Raw genomic sequence first — 16,644 nt, 5'->3', positions numbered from 1 at the left:
CGTTGCGCTGCCGAGCACGAGGACTCGGGTTCGATTCCCAGCCGTGGCGGCCGCTTTTCTGATTAATCCGGAGCCCTCCACTACGGCGCGCCTCATCGCCTGCGTTGCGTCGGCGCGTTAAACGTTACAATCAATCAATCAATCAATCAACGTTACCATCCCTTGTGTTGCGCACTTACACTTGGCAAACGTCGCTCCTCACGATCACCTACTCCGTGCAGCAGTCACTGCTTGGCCGCTTCTTCTGCTTGCACTTTGACAATTAAAATTCCGAAAGATGCCGCCGCGGCAGTGAACGTTTCACGGTCAACTGTTCCTCATAGACGACTCACCGGCACTCAAAACCACCTCAACATCGCTGTCCTTCAAAGGTCGAAAAAAAAATCAAGTTAACCAACAGGCCAAGACTGTCATTTCGGTGGGCTCCTGTACGGCGAGCTACCCGGCAAGACTATCTCGAGACTTGCGCGGGAGGTCCTTTATGAACACCACTAAAGAGCTCGCGTCAGCACCAACGAATGAATCCTCGCTCGACGCCTGCAGATCACGCGCACGACTTCCGCGCTAAAAACAAGGAACAAGTAGAGGAAGGCGAGCGATACAAGCCCGCCGGAAGATGGAGGTTGCCCGGACGTATCGCAATGTAACTTCATGGCGCGCTTCGCACGAACGCAGCTCTTAGCTGTATAACAAACACACGTAATCACGTAGCGGCAAAGCAACAACCAGCGCGAGAGGCCGGAAAGCACGACTGGCGCTGAGTTCATCGCCTCGAGTGCGTCAATGGCGATAACGAATGCAAACGAGCTAGTGCCGAAACCCTTATTTCGATAATTAAATAAACGCGTTTGTACTCCGTTCTTTCTCAAAAGGCGTGCGCAGCTGCATAAATCTGCGGGCGGAGTTATACCGGAGGCTCGCTTATGTAGTCTGTGCACAAGAGATTCCAGGTGGTCTAAGTTAACCCACAGCCCTTCAGTACGGCGCGCCTCGTTAGCGCTCACCCCAATTCCTTCCCTTTTTTAGAGGACATCCACTCGAGGCACGAGCGATGTCGGCTTGCATAAGTTACACTTTCGCTTCCTTTAGTGGAGGCGATTTACCGAGTGAAGGACAATACTAGCGAGACTGCGTTTTACGATAGCCCTAGACGCCCGCTCCAAGGCGTTGATCTATTCAGATTTTCGGAGTAAATTAGGCGAAAAAAAAAGAAAAGATCGCTGTAAGGCAAGAGCAAGGACTTATAATGCGAATATGATGTAAGCACGTAATACGCCGGCCATAGGTTTGCTTGGAAAGGCGTACTCCAAAGAACTTCGGGAACGTTTCAGGAAGCTGCACCAGCCGGGACTTTATTAGGCGATCGCCAAGAAGAACGGGCATGCCACGGCATAGAGACAATGATATACGTGTGAAGGGTACGACATTACGATTATTTTCACGTTAAATTTACAAGACTTCAGAGTTTTGTAAATACTGATTACGGGCACACGAAACTCGTCGTTTGAAGGGCGACAGCAGCGGGAAAACGTGAGATAATTTTTGTACGTGAAGCATATGTTGGCTGACTCGTTTTCTTGGGGCGTATTTCGTGCGCCCCATTTGGAGCACCCGTTTCCCATTCCAGTTTTAGTGCTCATGTCTTAAAAAAAAAAATCGGAACTTTCTTTGCTTTCAGATATGTGCGCAATAACGCCCGTTGCAGGCGTATTCTAGGGGCGCAGGCTGGCGGTGGGTAAGACTATATATGCCCCTCCTTACCGCGAGCCCGTTGCCTGCCCACACGAGAGAGATATAATAAACACATTTAACTGCGAGCTCATTGGTGCGGGATGGCAACAGCACCATCCCTGTCGCGGGCGTCCTCTAGTCCTGGACGCCCTGGTCCTTGCTGGCAGCTCATGTCCTATCTATCAGTATATATGCGCTAGGTCGAAAGGTCCGAGCTCGACAGCCATCCAAGTTCCAGTGACTCTAGGTCCTGCTCGCACGTGTGACGGGGTTTGGGTGTGAGGGATGGGGATTGTTCGCATTCCCAGACCAGAACTTTTCTCTGGTATACAGATAACTGCACGGGGCTTCGAGAATTATGATCAAAATTGACGAGCGGCATTGACTCACTGGCTGCCGCACCGTTACTTTAGCGGGTGTTTATGATAATAGACAAGAATATCGTGGCCTAAGTTGCTGGTGCCGCGAACGTCCTAAACTGCGACCAGTGACCGGTGTGTTTGCTGCTTCCAACGACCCGAAGAAACTGGTCCCCCGGCATTGCCACTTCCGGACGACCTTTCTAGGGCAGCTTCTTCATTTGGCTGCCGGCAGACAACTCCTGTGCCTCCTTCTTCTCCCTTTCGAGGGCTCGGGCTCCTCGCGTGACCACGGTTATGTGGTTCCCGGAGCTCGGCCTCGGTCCCAGCTGAAGTCGTGCGCACGGCAACCGAATTCCAGGGAACGCGCTCATGGCGCTCCTTGGTGGCCATTTACGGTGTAAGGTTCAAACCACCCGCCTCGTTGCGGCGACGCCTCCCAGCGTTTTCGCACAAAGGGTAAACAGACTCAATTTGGGAAGGGGCGTTCGACAGGCGACCGAATGCAGTTTCCTTAGCCGAGGCGCATCAGAGTCCGGCTGGCAACAGGTGCCATTTACAACGCTACGTAATTCGTCCGTGAAATGTTTTTACATTTGTGCGGTATAACTTCCTCGTCTTATTCAATTTCGAAATTGTGAGTGACACACCAGAGCTATGTTTGTACCGAATTACATTTATCCGCAAGCAAACACATTTATTACATTATTATGCTTGTTGCTCTCCCACAGCGACTTCTCCAGCGGATACACAAGCGGTCTCAGACATAGCTCGCATAGCCGCAAACCGCTGATGTTGTGGCGCAGCGTACAAAGATGCAGTGTACCACGTAAAGACGCAAAAACTTCGCCTCCCTTGGCGAAGCGAAATTCTCGCGGGCGTCGGCGACAAGACACCAAAATATTTGCCTTGGAAATCGGCGTCTTATTCAAAAACAAAACAAATTAACAACATAAAATAGTTTCCCAAACAAATACGCCACTCAGAGAAAAGCCGGGTCCGCGCCGCGCTGTACTGACCTACTGACCCATTTTACAAACTGCTGCTTAGGCGGGTCAGTACTTTGAAGCAGTATATCATCGCTTACGAGGACTGTAGATTTGTATAGATTTGTGTTCAAACTTGCGTGTGAGTGTGATGGTGGCTGGGTGTAAACCCGGCACACAAAATGCGAGTCTGACTCCACGCTTGAGCATACAGACTGATAAGTGGGCACATGTCATATTGATGGCCAGAAATCAACGCACCCTGCGCGTAGAAGCCCTTTGGACCTGAACTCTGGTTTGAAGTGATTGCAATTTGTTTACGTGTTACGCTAAATTTTCAGTTACAAGCTGGAATGAATTATGGCCCGAATAACGGGCTGGATGACCATTAACTGGCAGCGCAGAGAAAAAAAAAAAAAAAAAAAAGAGCGCGACTTCGGGACCGCGTGGAAACGTAACCGTTGAAAACGACACTGGATGAAATTCGGGGCGACTAGTGCCCGATGGCACGATGACGACAACTGTGACGGACAGAGACGGTGACATAAATGCGTGCTACACTTTTGAACTTCACGGTGTCGGAGTTTCCTTCCAGGATACCGTAATGACAGCCCCCAAAAGTCTGGGAAGTCAATATAAGAAAAGACCAATTACACTGCATGCCTTACACCGCTGAAACGGACTCAAATGGAGATTTTTTGAAGATTACTATATCGTACAGCACCGTATGGTGTCAATTTAGTTGCGAGGATCATCACCAAATTCCTGCCAACCGGAATTCCCAGCTACCTGTGCGCGTGGCTCAGCTTCATGTTTGCAATGAGAAGCCGTCACTTATTCGATCCAGTTTTACCCGACGATCCCACTGGGAGGTTTTAACAGCGTCGCTGAAATCAAAGAGTTAAATCTCGGTCGTACTATATTTCTTCATTGCCTTTTTCTCGCAAATCAGGCTACTCAATCTAATTTCTCACTACGTACCCCTGAATCGGTGCAATAAGATGAACGAGAGCCGTGTTGTATTGAGGTTGATAGGGACACCTTTTGCTGATTTCTCCGGCGCTAAATAGAGATAAAATCCATCTCACCTGTTCCTCGCCAATCCCCACCGGCTCCGAAGCAGGTATACTTTTGAAAGCACGCGCGCGGTGGCTTCTCCTCCAAGCCGCAATCACTTCGTAATGGGCACACGCGACCACAGCGCTATCACTCGCATCACATCGTCCCGGGGCCAGCGTCCAGCTTCGACGCACTCCCCCACCCCTCTGTACTTAGCACGCCACTGGGTCCGTCTTTGCTTAATTAATTGCCTGCACACACAACCGTCGAATCACGTCTCTCCGCCCATTGGTGCTGCGCTGAACGGGAACGACTCTTGAACCAATGCGCACGCGCGGCTTTCCCGTCCACGGCGGATGTGACGACGGCGTCCGATTTGTCCGCGTTAGAGAAAAGTGAAAAGTGGTCAGGGCTGGACGCGCGCGAACGACACTTATAGAAGGCCAGCTACGCGGTGTTTAGCGCGCGAGCTAAAAGCGCCCGAACGCGGCGGCCAGACTGACTCATGTCTGTGTTGACTTCTTCGTCTGGGCGGTTCGTAGCACACCCCTTTTGCCGTTTTGCTGGTGTTACGCGACAACCGGCGGAAAGGGGCGGCATGGTGCCAAGGAAGGATGGAAAGGCGACACGCCGTCGGCGTTCTCAGCTCGTCGCCCGCACACGCGCGCAGCCGGGAAGGCTCAGAGCGAGCGGCCGCGCCGTCTGGAGCCGTCGCTTTCTTCCGGCGCCTTGGCGTGGAACAAAATGCGCAGCGACGAAGGCTGCGGGCGGCTGGGAACTACCCGAGAGAAAAATAAACACACGAGTGATTCTGGGCAACGAGAACAAGGCACCTACTGTGTATACTTGTCTATCTAACGTCCTTGCGAATATGCATTCGCAATAAACGCGTTCCCGTACTCCAAATCATACCCGCCGCAGTGTCTCAGTGGCTAAGGCGTTGTGCTGCTATGCACGGGGACGCGGGTTCGATTCCCGGCCGCGGTGGCCGCTTTTCTGATGGAGGCGAAAAGCAAAAACGCCCGTGTGTACGGAGATTTCGGCGCACGTTAAAGATCCCCAGGTGGTCAAAATTAATCCGGAGACCTCCACTACGGCGCGCCTCACCGCCTGCGTTACGACGGCGCGTTAAACGCAAGAACAAAAGACTCCAAATCATGCGTGCGTACTATGAGGCCTACCCAAGTTTACATACGCAAAGAGGATCCACATACCCTCACTGGTGAATAGGCCAACGCTTTGTAACAGGAACGTATGCTGCTTTCGCCTGATTGGCGCAGTTTACTGGTTGGCGCACTCAGTCTCCGCATTTTTTTATTCTAACTAGCGTCGCTTGTTACATGTTTGCATGTGTTCTGGTTTCTCCCGCCCTCCCTAGCCTCAGACGTTTCATACATTTCCTGTGATTATTTGCTCGGGAATCTGACTTCAGTTCCTACACCCATTAGTGGTTCGATGACAACAGCAAATACTTGGTCGTGCAGAGTGCTCATTACAGAGCACTCATTACACGCATACAGCCCTTTCGTGACGCAGGCTCAAAGACAAGGCCGGAAAAGACAACAAGGGTCATTCAGAGCACGGTCCATTAGCGGAGAACATATCGATTGCATTATTTATGGAGGCAGCGTCACGCGGCGGACGCCGCCCTCAGCGCCTCTTGCTGCCCTGCGCACGACAGCGGAACGGCGAAACTTCACCAGTGCCTGTAGCACACGCTTGCCCGGTGGGAGGAGCCGTGAAGCAGTGAGCAGTGCGTCATACCCTCGAACCGGAGAACCGGACTGTAGACCAAGCCAAGACGGCCAGTGTGTGTGTGTGAGCGTGTGCGTGTGTGCGTAATGTGTCTGTATTTATTTATTCCTGCCAGCAAGTACCGCGTTGCACAGTAAAGAGGCAGCAAAACTACATCTATAAAACTTAACCTTGAAAAGATGTGGCTACCCCACTCCAGAACATTCTCGATAAACAGGCAAGCTTTGGCTGGTTAACATAGCCAAAAGCTGAAAAACCTGCTAGTTTCGTAATTTAACCCAAACGCCAGATTAAGCTTGCAGGGATTCTCTCCCCAGAACTTTCGCGTTGTTCCATTCGAATTTCCGCGCGCTACCTCTCCTGCCATCTAGGAGCGAACTGTAGAAATACTGTGCGGCGGAGGGGGCGTGACACCTCCGATGCAAGCTAGATAAGCGCAGCGGAGCTTGTCAGCTGGGGGAGTCGGCAGCGGGGAGCGCCGCCACGGCCGGACTTGACTCTCCTCCTCCCGCGAGGAGGAGAGTCAAGTCCGGCCAGGGTGCTGCTAGCCAGGGGAGACAAGCCGCCGCCAGCCACCTTCAAGGAGCCCGCACGACACCAAGCGGTCGGCCGTCCGTCCCGCCGTGCCGCAAGCCTCCGGACATTGAAGTGCTGTGGCGAATGTGCCTCCTGTGCCGCTTATATTTTGTTTCCACTGCTTGAGTAAATAAAGCCCGCATTTGAGTTCCAACTTGCTGTGCGGTGATGCTTTGACAAGGCTGTTGCCTCAACCCACCTCGGTAGGCAAGACTACCTGGAAGCTCCACGAAAGAATTCGGTAGAGCATCTCAAGCAAACAAGCTATACCACCGCGCTCAGGGTTTCGTCTATTAGTGCGGCGTATCTGACGTGATGGATACTAAGCTAAACACGCCGCCCGCGCTTGCCGCTTTGAAGACTCCGTCAAGCTCCTCCCCGAACAATAGAAGGGGAAGCGAAGCTACGTGTCCTATTTCTTTTCTTTTTTCAGGCTCTGAATGATGCTTTCTTCTCTAGGTAAAGTCTAACGTGGTCGCATATGCTTTTTTTTCTGCACTTGTTTAAGATCCCCGGCAAAATTTTCCAACAGCAGCTTCTTCATACGCTATAGCCCACAGCGGCAAAGTTTACACAGTAAAGTTCCACCCTTACAGGATCGATAGTTCTCTTTATTAGTGTGCCCTGTTCGTCGCTTTTCTATTATGTGTCGTCAGCAATATTAGGGGCTCGGGCTGTCGGCGTCTCGTGTCGTCGTCGTCGTAATCGCCGCCTCATGTAGTCACGGTACTAAAACACCGGGACACTCATTTACGCCACGCGCTGGAACGCTTCGTAACGCGTACTGAAATACACCGGGACACTCGTTTACGCCTCGCGCTGGAACGCTTCGTAACGCGTGGTAAAAATCCCCGGGACACTCGTTTACGCCTCGCACTAGAACGCTTCGTGCTTCAAAGAACCAAGACTTGTACAGCAAAGCTGTACACCTCTACCCCCCCAACGGTTTCATCTGCAATGGCAAAAACGCCTAGGCGCCAAGAATACACTTATACACTCCATGCCTCGCCCCTCACCAGGTTTCAGGTTAGTGGAGATGGCCGGGGATTTTTTTTTTATTTGTGATCCCATTTTTCTTTTTATATATATACACATTGAATGCATCCCATGGCATGTTGTCTCTGCATGGTGCACATAAGTTTGCCTTATTCTAGAGCTCAGGGTATACCTGAGGTATGTTTTGTACACTCCAGTTTGTTCTTGTCATGTATGGGTGCCAGGTTTTGATATTTGTGAGAAGTAGGTGCCCGCCGTACCTTCGTCTGTTTCGGTCCTCTTCATTGCGGTCGCTAATATTTTATTCTGTCGAACGTTTCATCGCTTCTTTCCGTAATTCATGAAGCCAAAGGCGTTCCATAGTTTCTTGCACAAATCAGGATAGGACGGGAGCTGGTACAACGACTGAAACACGTTGTCAGAAAATTTAAGCAAAAAAAAAAAAAAACGCCATAAATATGAACGAAAGGGTAACTTGAATGCTGTATTTGTACTCTACGGTCTGCAAGTTCATTGAAACCGTGGATCCGGATAGCTATCAGGTCCGGGTAGCTATCAGTTCAACAGGCTTTTGGCACTATCGGCAGCACTGATACACGGCCGAAACCGGGACTACCCAGAACGAAAAAAGATTGAAAGAGGATGTGCAAAACCTCTAAAGTCAAGACCACCTGACATGACTTTGAAACAAAGGACCGGGATTGAACTAGTGCAACAAGGACGCTCAAAAGTTGAGAGCAGAGTTTTTCACAGTGACGGGAAGGTCTCAAGTGCTTATCCCTCGTCATAACAGCCTGCTGATGAGAATAAGAGCCAAAGCCCTGGGCAAATAAAGAGAAATTAGGTTGACTGTACTTCCGGTACCAGTAACAAAGGACACGCTTTGCTCAAGCTGGATGACCCGAACAGAACCACTGACATAAGAACGGAGCTACATCATTGCTAAAATAGATCGCTGCCCCATCTGCCAACGCACACTTATTTTGTTTCAGACGTCCGGCGCATGAGCACCCTCTTATCTCCCAAAGGGTGCCGGGCCCGCTGGCCAGCTCGCCTGGTATGTTCAAGACTGGAAGAATTGACCAACGCATCCTTAATAACACTTTTAAGCCTGACAGTGTACGTTTGCGTCGTATCCCGGCTCTGCAATTTTCCAGGTAGCCCTGTTTACAGGCTTCTTGGTGGTAAGGCTTCCTGTGACCACTTTTTTTTGTTTAGCTTAGCTACTCGCATAACAGAATGTCGTAGTAAGGCCCGAGCCCGTGTCACCTAACAAGGTGCACGGGAATCATCCCTCTACCACCTGCACGGATGCGGAGTCTTACCTATGAATTACAACGAACACTGGTGTAAGATTCCAATCCCCGGAAGCAACATCCATCAAGCAGAGGATGCGGCGAGAGACTTCGCGCTGACCCACCCACACGCTGGAGATGCCGAACCCAACTCGTAGAGGGCGTCCCGCAACATTGCATCAATACGCTTGCAATCATCAACCAGAAACCACCGACGAGACCAGTCAGGGTTGTATGGGAACCAGCCCACAACGGCATCCCCGGTAATGAGATCGCCACCATCATGGCTCTACGTTTGATCCGCCAAGAAACCACAACGAAGGCGAGACCGAGTGCTTTCATCTGCTAGTCTCATTTCAAGAAACGGCGCAGCACTGTATAAGAGATATCCTGCATAACATAACACCCTCGTTCTCGCCCACAAATCTGTATCCAGGAACCACCACAGAATGTCCTCCCGCTCTCTGCACGTAAATACATTCCTAAGCCATAAAATGCCTTGTTCTCACATAGTTTTGTCCGCTCTGCCGCTTCTGTGCAGAATCCGGGACAGCCTTAAACACACAGAGGCCGACTGCGACAAATACACACTAAATGGCCTAGACGCTTCCACCAAACCTCCAGGTTTCCATCGAGCATTGGGTGTAAGCCTTGACCAGCTCTGGCCTCAAAGATCAGCCACACCTGATTGGAAGGTTGATGACGTGGCCCGAGCTCAAGAGATCTTTGAATGCAGACGCCTCCCTGAAGCCTTTTCCCGGTTTAAATAAAACGATTATTTTTTTGTCCGAATGGTGACCCTGACAGCAGGCTTTCTTCTCAAATAGGAGCCGTTGGATGGGCCTTCAAGAATTCCTTGAGAAGGGAGTCCGTTACTTTTTTTTTTTTTTCGTGAGAGATTGCCCTATACGGCATAAAAGAAGGTGCTGAAAGGTACAACACTCCACCCGTATCGCTCTTCAGACGGCACAGCCACCAAGTTAGGAGCGATTTAATCTAGCGACATCGACGGCTTCGTCACCGTGGCTTGAACACTGAATCTCTTAGACGTCCTTATCAAGATGAGAATAATCTCTATGCCCGAGAAAATACCTCTCGAATTGCATTCACATGTCTCCACAAAATTCCCTTCAATCCGCCGCCATTCCTAACGGGAATACTCGAGAGGTGACCACTCATCCGTTCTTGGGTTTTCCCAACAATGGCAGACGGAACCCCTGTCGTAGGAAAAAAATAACAATGCCGCATTCGTCATCCTCAGGACTGTGCGTATTCACCTTCGTAGCAAAACGAACAGAAAAGCAAAAAAACACTTTCGCGCAAACGATTTGTGTGCATGCTGAGTCGTTCTTAACATGACACAACAATGGCGACAATGGGACAGGTGAAGAAAAAGTGGTGATGTAAACTAAGACCCCCACCTGATCAGTTTTTGTGCAGCTCGTATACGTAAGGGAGGTTTTTACGCAAAGCGTTTGCGAAGTGACAATAAGCGGCAGATGCGAATACCAATGCATTAACAGCTCTGTTCACGCAGCACCGCTGGGTGTGACGGAACGGAGCGGAACGGAAATGGCGGCGACATTGCTCTCCCGCGCATTCCCAGATTACCTACTGCTTGCAATGCACTGACGCCTGATAAGAGCTTTTCACCACCTTTCAAAACTAAGCTTTGAACACTTTCCAAGATTTAGAACCTAGTTTTTAGAACAAAAAAAAAAAATCCACGCATCTCCACGAAGTGAATCATGATGAGTGGGCAAAGCACTGGGGAACGTTCTTACCGTAAATCACCCGTGAGAGTGATTACTGCTGCTCAAACGATTTCCAATCCAATACAATTCAATTTTATCTAATCCAATCCATTTCAATCCAATCCAATGCTCCTCGTGCATGTGAAGCACAGCTCTCCAGGAGCTCTCTCTCTCTCTCTCTCTCTCTCTCTCTCTCTCTCTCTCTCTCTCTCTCTCTCTCTCTCTCTCTCTCTCTCTCTCTCTCTCTCTCTCTCTCTCTCTCTCTCTCTATCTCTCTCTCTCTCTCTCTCTCTCTCTAACCTTTTGTGAACCTTTTAATTTGTTCTTGTTAACCTTTTGTGAACCTTTTGTCCAGAGATGTTTCCATTTACACGGTGCTGTGCCGTGAGCACGGACGCCGGACGGACAAGCCTCGGCCTTAAGGTGCTTCGCCCCTAAAACAAACCGAAGATGTGCCAAGATGAGTAGCTGGAAGGTGAGGCGGCAGGCCGGTATATTCCACTATGCTGCCTTTTCGTGAGAGCTGGTTCACGCCCCCCGACGCCGGTTTCCTCCCGCCAAAAGCAAAGCGCGGCCGATAGCCCTGGCTTCGCGCCCACGTCATTCATTTGACAAGCGCTTCGCTGAAGGCGTACCCGCGATGTTTACTTCGGTCCATACGTATATACGGGCCCCACCGCACTGCGACCCCAACCAAAACATCGGCTTTGAGGTCTACCAGCTGCCGCGACCATCACTGGCTTGCCTGCCCCGGCACATGCACAGAACTCTCGTAGTAAGAGACGCAACGACACGGCCGGAAAGGAAGGCGGATCGTGTTGCGTGCGCGTGGCACACATGCCAGTTATTTCAATCGTGAAATCGCTCCTGCACCAACACCAGAATTTCATCAGAATTGCGCTTACCCTAAACGATAACCGCTCCGAAAACGTGAGCTCTCGCAGCGAAGTTGTTAGACGTAAATTAGTAATCTTTCGTGACACCGTTCGTGGTCCATGTAGACAGAAAAAAAAGTCCAATTAACCTTCCACCTCAATCCGTCTCTCAGGTTGGGCGTTGGGCGACATGTTGTTGTGATGTCTCTACTCAGGATGAGAGAGCGGAGGAACGACGTTACTGCGGAGCGGGATCCACCGCCTTTTATGAGAGAGTTTTAGCTTAGCTTGTGTACCACGTTACCGTACAGGCATGGCGAGCCGGGTCACGCCTCACCGGAACGAATGCGCAGCCACGGCTAGCCGAGCCGCCGTCACCGCCAACCTACTGCGACGAATGCGCACATTTCCAGTAGGGACCCAGTACAACGTAAAAGGTACGGTGACACGGTACACACGGCATGCTAAAACTCTCTATTATCTCCCAGTCCAATTGTTGTTACTGTGCTGTCGAATGGTTGTCAACCTCGCAAGAATGTCACGTGATCCGAATTCAAAGTGCCGGATATTTTTTAACTGCCTTTATGATAGCAAGAGAGATAATTAGAAAGATAGAAGAAGAGAGAAGAAGATTGGAGAGATAGAAAGCGCTCAGCGGCGCACTTTCCCTCTAGAGCCAGTATATTGTCTCTATGCTTTTTTTAGTTTAGACAGGAAGGTAGCCTGCATCGTTGCTGACATCGATGCTGTCTCCTCGAAACAGTATTCGCTGACTGCTTCGTTCGAATTGAAAAGGGGCTTAACATGGCGGACTGTCCGCGAAGACGGCAACGAAGCCGTCTAAAGCGTAACGTGGAACGCGCCTATCGTCCTCACGTGTAATGCTGCTACTTCCCGCCATTATCCTGAAGTTATCTATACACGACTGTTCCCGCGAGAGGACACCCGTGAATTACCCCACGAGCCAGGCGGACAACAACCATCCTACAACGACGGAGACTATGGCGAAAATGTATTGTCTGGTACTGCGTTAAAATGCGGCGTTCGATGCATCTAGTAATTTTAATTGTTCAAGCATGCGAATGAGCACCAAGAGGCTGCTGCAACTTAAAGGAGTAGTAACACGAAATTTCAAAGCTGAGGTAACCATGTAAAATGCTTCCTTTTTATCAGAGATATCTCCCAGCAAGTTTCAACAGTAACCGTTCCGGTAACCGGTAACCGGTAACAGTAAACAGTATTTTAAATCCATTTTAATCTTTGCCCACACAAGAAAGCCCAGAGTGGGCCAGCATGACATCATCTGCTCCTTGCCCCAAACTGCCGACATCGGGGCTCCCGTGACGTAGCCGACGTACTGGCTGAGGTTGGCGCGCGCTGCCACGCCGCGTGTACACGTCATGGTTTTGGAACTGACGTCATGCTGCCCGGGCGCGCGGCGATGGTGAAGATCTAGGCCGGTCTGGGCGAGCGCGTGCGCTCGCTCGCGCGCGCGCCCAGACTGGCAGCGGTGCGACAAGAATGGTGACGTCAGGTGCTACCTCCTGTCATGGCGGCCGCTCGGCGTTCGTTTTGGCGAAACCGAAACTGACACGCATAAACGACGCCGTAAATGATTACTTACGCTGCCATCGACTGTCTAATAAGCCATTCTATATTTAAAGGGCTAATAGGCACCCATAGCAGCGAAAAAGAAAACGCAACGCAAAAAGTTCGTGTCAGTACTCCTTTTATTTTACCCGCCCGCGTGCAGATGTGTTGAAGATCGCATTGTATAGGAGGATCGATGCGTCGTAGCTATCATGAAGTCATATGTCGCAGACAGGTAACTTTATTAACAGATGTATAGCGCAAAAAAGACGAAGGACAAAGAATGCACGAGGACGAAGCGCTAACTTGCAACTACTGGTTTATTGAAAGAAGCACACATTTATAACAACAGCGTACATGATAACAGACAACCTACGTGATCATTTATCATGTACGCTGTTGTTATAAATGTGTGCTTCTTTCAATAAACCAGTAGTTGCAAGTTAGCGCTTCGTCCTCGTGCATTCTTTGTCCTTCGTCTTTTTTGCGCTATACATCTGTTAATAATGATCGACCAACTAGCCCAACAACGTACTTTACTAGACAGGTAACGCGCAAAGAATCGTTGAAATTTCCTTAGGATTTCGTTTGGGGTGGCAACTCAAGGTTCTGACGCGCGGTCCCCGGAAAGGGGCTTCAAGGAGAACGATAACAAAACGCAACCGGGACGCACAGGAAGAGTGGTTTTTCCGCTTCGCGCAGTACATTTTTTTTTTCAACGAACAATCCCAAGGTGCAGACCTATACCGTTATAGAAAACTTCACAACATGGTCTTCTGAAGTGGCGCAGAATTCAACGTTGAATGTCTCGAAGCCTTCTTCAGCGATCACAAAAGCTCTTTCGTACAGCTTCCCGCCATTGTTTGTCCTGCATTCGAGAGCAGCTTGGTTTGGCGCACGCGGTAGCGGAAATTCAAATTTGACACGTTTGCGAATTTGCGGTTTTGCTTTCCCAACATCACGCCACAGAGTTAATGGGGTTTGAGTTTTTTTTACCTGTTAGTAAACTAATCGTTTTGAGGAACTTTGCAAGCGTAAATGATGCAGGCGAGTTTGTGAAGAAACTTGAACAGCTTGATATCCTTGCTCCATCTGCATGCGGAGAAGAAAGAGCTGCTCTGTACTTTTATATTACAGAACGTTTCACTCTGTAATCTTTTTGAGGAACTTTGCAAGCGGAAATAATGCAGGCGAGTTTGTCAAGAAACTTGCTTGAACAGCTTGATATCCTTGCTCCATCTGCATGTGGAGAAGAAAGAGCTGCTCTGTACTTTTATATTACAGAACGTTTCACTCTGTAATCTTTTTGAGGAACTTTGCAAGCGGAAATAATTCAGGCGAGTTTGTCAAGAAACTTGCTTGAACAGCTTGATATCCTTGCTCCATCTGCATGTGGAGAAGAAAGAGGTGCTCTGTACTTTTAGATTACAGGACGTTCCACTCTGTAAAACTGGCTGACAGACGCATAAAATCGACTTCCTCGCAACACAGCTCCGACATCAATGCCCCATAATGTATACGTACAGACTATCGCATTCAGTTCGACACTACCGCTACAGCGCCACTTTTGTCTGTTGCTGTTAGTGCAGTGTGTTACTCGTGAGTGTATCTTCTTACTCGAGTATCCCCCCTGCTCCTCCCTTATAGTCGGGCGTTTTATAGTAAAACCGCATATATATATATATAGAGATTTAGCGATCAAATTGAGGAAGAACTGTTAGCTTATTTTATGATGTCAGCACGCCGACGTTTGAGCACTTGGGCACTCAACATAAACAGGGAAAATTTTTAAAAATGCAAATAGGTTATTAGAATTCGGAGCATAGGTCGTTGCTATACATTTTACTCAATGCAACGACACTACTGGTTTCACAGCAACGGCTGTAAGTATGTTTTCGCGAGCCTGCCCGCACTAACGTGCCAATTGAACAGCGTAGCCCGTAGAATTCGCAATGTCAACAAAGGCTCAAAATAACTCCCAACAGACCATAGCAGGGCAAACCAACGGCCTCCAGAATAATTCCCGACGGGACACACGAGCGTGCTTCATATGTAGGTCAACGCGACGCACAACGCATCCAGGCGCTGGGTGGCCCGTCACGTATGCAAATAAAGCTGTACATGCAAGTAAACTGCGCTTGCCAATGCCCTTCACCTCACGGTAAATACGCAATTTAGGAAAAAAGAGGACCCGAACAAGAATAACTACAGGCACTCGCAATAACAAAAGCTGGCCCCGACGTATATGAGAACGAATGGCACGGTTATAATAACGGAGAAAACCAAGTCCCGCGGGTTTACAAGGCCTCACGGAGATTTCATACACGTCCTTTTCTGCGAAGAAAACGGGGCCTTTCATCTTCGGATTTCGTGGAAACCAGCGACAGGAGAGCGTAAATGGGTGTTTTTCGTGCGCCGCAAGCCACAGCGGGTCGTCTCCCAAGCTACTGAAAGGAAAGCCCCTGCAATAAACCACCACGCGTCTACCGACCAGCCATTAAGATTGTGCCGAAGAAGGACGACATGTGCGCATGCGCAGATGCCCTTCTGCCTAACGTACATAGATGGCAAGAAAGAAGTGGCGTCCCAAACACGCGTGTCAGGGGCCGAAAGCTCGCTTTAGCCGTCGCGACAACCTTTCACCTTTCGTTTTTTTTTTTTTTTTTTCCCTTTCATAATGCCAAGCCGAAGCAGAGTGAACGTTTTACGGTGCGTTGGCGAAAGTGCCTTACTGTATACCGCTACGAGTGCCCACCGAAGGCAGCTCACCGAAGCTGCCTTCACGAGTGCTGCGAAGGGACCGTAAAAAATATAGGGCTAAGTAATGCTTCAGCTGTATTTATAAGTACCATTACATAATAAGCTACGAAATTCTATCGCTTAGACCACAAAAATGTTCAAGCCGCCTAGTGGGCGGAATGCATGCGCGGGGTCAAACAATTAAAGGCTGCAACGATGGGGTCAAACGAAGTGGTAAAAATAAGTATCGGGGCTGCAGAGAGAGAGAGAGAGAGAGAGAGAAAGAGAGAGAGAGAGAGAGAGAGAGAGAGAGACTCCGCCCAGGCAGCTGCTGGCCCTCCGGCTCTTGCTGATTGCAGGCGGTAGCCATGCACTCCTTAGTGTTGTGCGTTCTGCGTGCTGAGGTGTTTGTGCATTCCCACAGGATATGTTCTTGGTTAAGTGTGGCGTTGTAGTGGCCGCACTGTGATTGTTTGTGCTTGTCTGAGTAGCGTTGTTCATCTCTGTCCAACAAAGGATGCAAGGGTGGATACTCCGTCCTGTCGTGAAGGCACTGTCTCAATTTGATATTACGGGGGGCAGGGGGGTGAGGTTTCAGGGCACGGATATGGTTAGCGGGAGCCCGGATGAGTGCTTCACGGGCGAGTTGATTTGTTCGTTCGTTTGTTCCCTGCTAGTCCCAAGTGCCTATATACTTTCTGAATTCTGGCCCGTCATTTTACTGTGGCTAGATGCTGCGGTGTAGATAGAAAGGTGGTTCCGCTTGAAAGCAGATGACACGCCTTCTTGGAATCCGTGTAGACATCTGTAAGCGTGGTTGGGGTCGTCGTTCGGCCTATTGCCGGTGCTAGCATTTCAGCTTCTTCCGCAGTGGCACAGATAATGGGCATTGAGCATTCGCCCTCTTTCAGATTCGTATACGCTGCCGA

The 16,644-nt window shown here is 49.8% G+C and overlaps 1 protein-coding gene across 4 annotated transcripts in view; it reads right to left on the bottom strand.

The window, feature by feature from the left end:
* Nucleotides 1-16,644, bottom strand: part of LOC144178843 (beta-1,3-galactosyltransferase 1-like) — a 116,235-nt gene that overhangs the window by 60,280 nt on the left and 39,311 nt on the right. The window contains exon 1 of one of the 4 annotated variants that reach the window (XM_077706978.1): nt 4,165-4,673. The exons of 1 other annotated variant lie outside the window; for it this stretch is intronic. The gene's annotated coding sequence lies outside the window, so the exon portion shown is untranslated. Of the gene's footprint in view, nt 1-179; nt 492-4,164; nt 4,674-16,644 lie in introns of those variants that run through there. 2 more of the 4 variants (XM_077706977.1, XM_077706979.1) reach the window with 2 other exon arrangements.

This window comes from Haemaphysalis longicornis, unplaced genomic scaffold, assembly GCF_048455015.1.
Source record: "Haemaphysalis longicornis isolate Haplotype H1 unplaced genomic scaffold, Haemaphysalis longicornis Haplotype H1 scaffold_4, whole genome shotgun sequence".
NCBI lineage: Eukaryota > Metazoa > Arthropoda > Arachnida > Ixodida > Ixodidae > Haemaphysalis > Haemaphysalis longicornis.
Note: the sequence above shows the minus strand (reverse complement) of the source record. Positions and strands in the feature narration are given on the sequence as shown.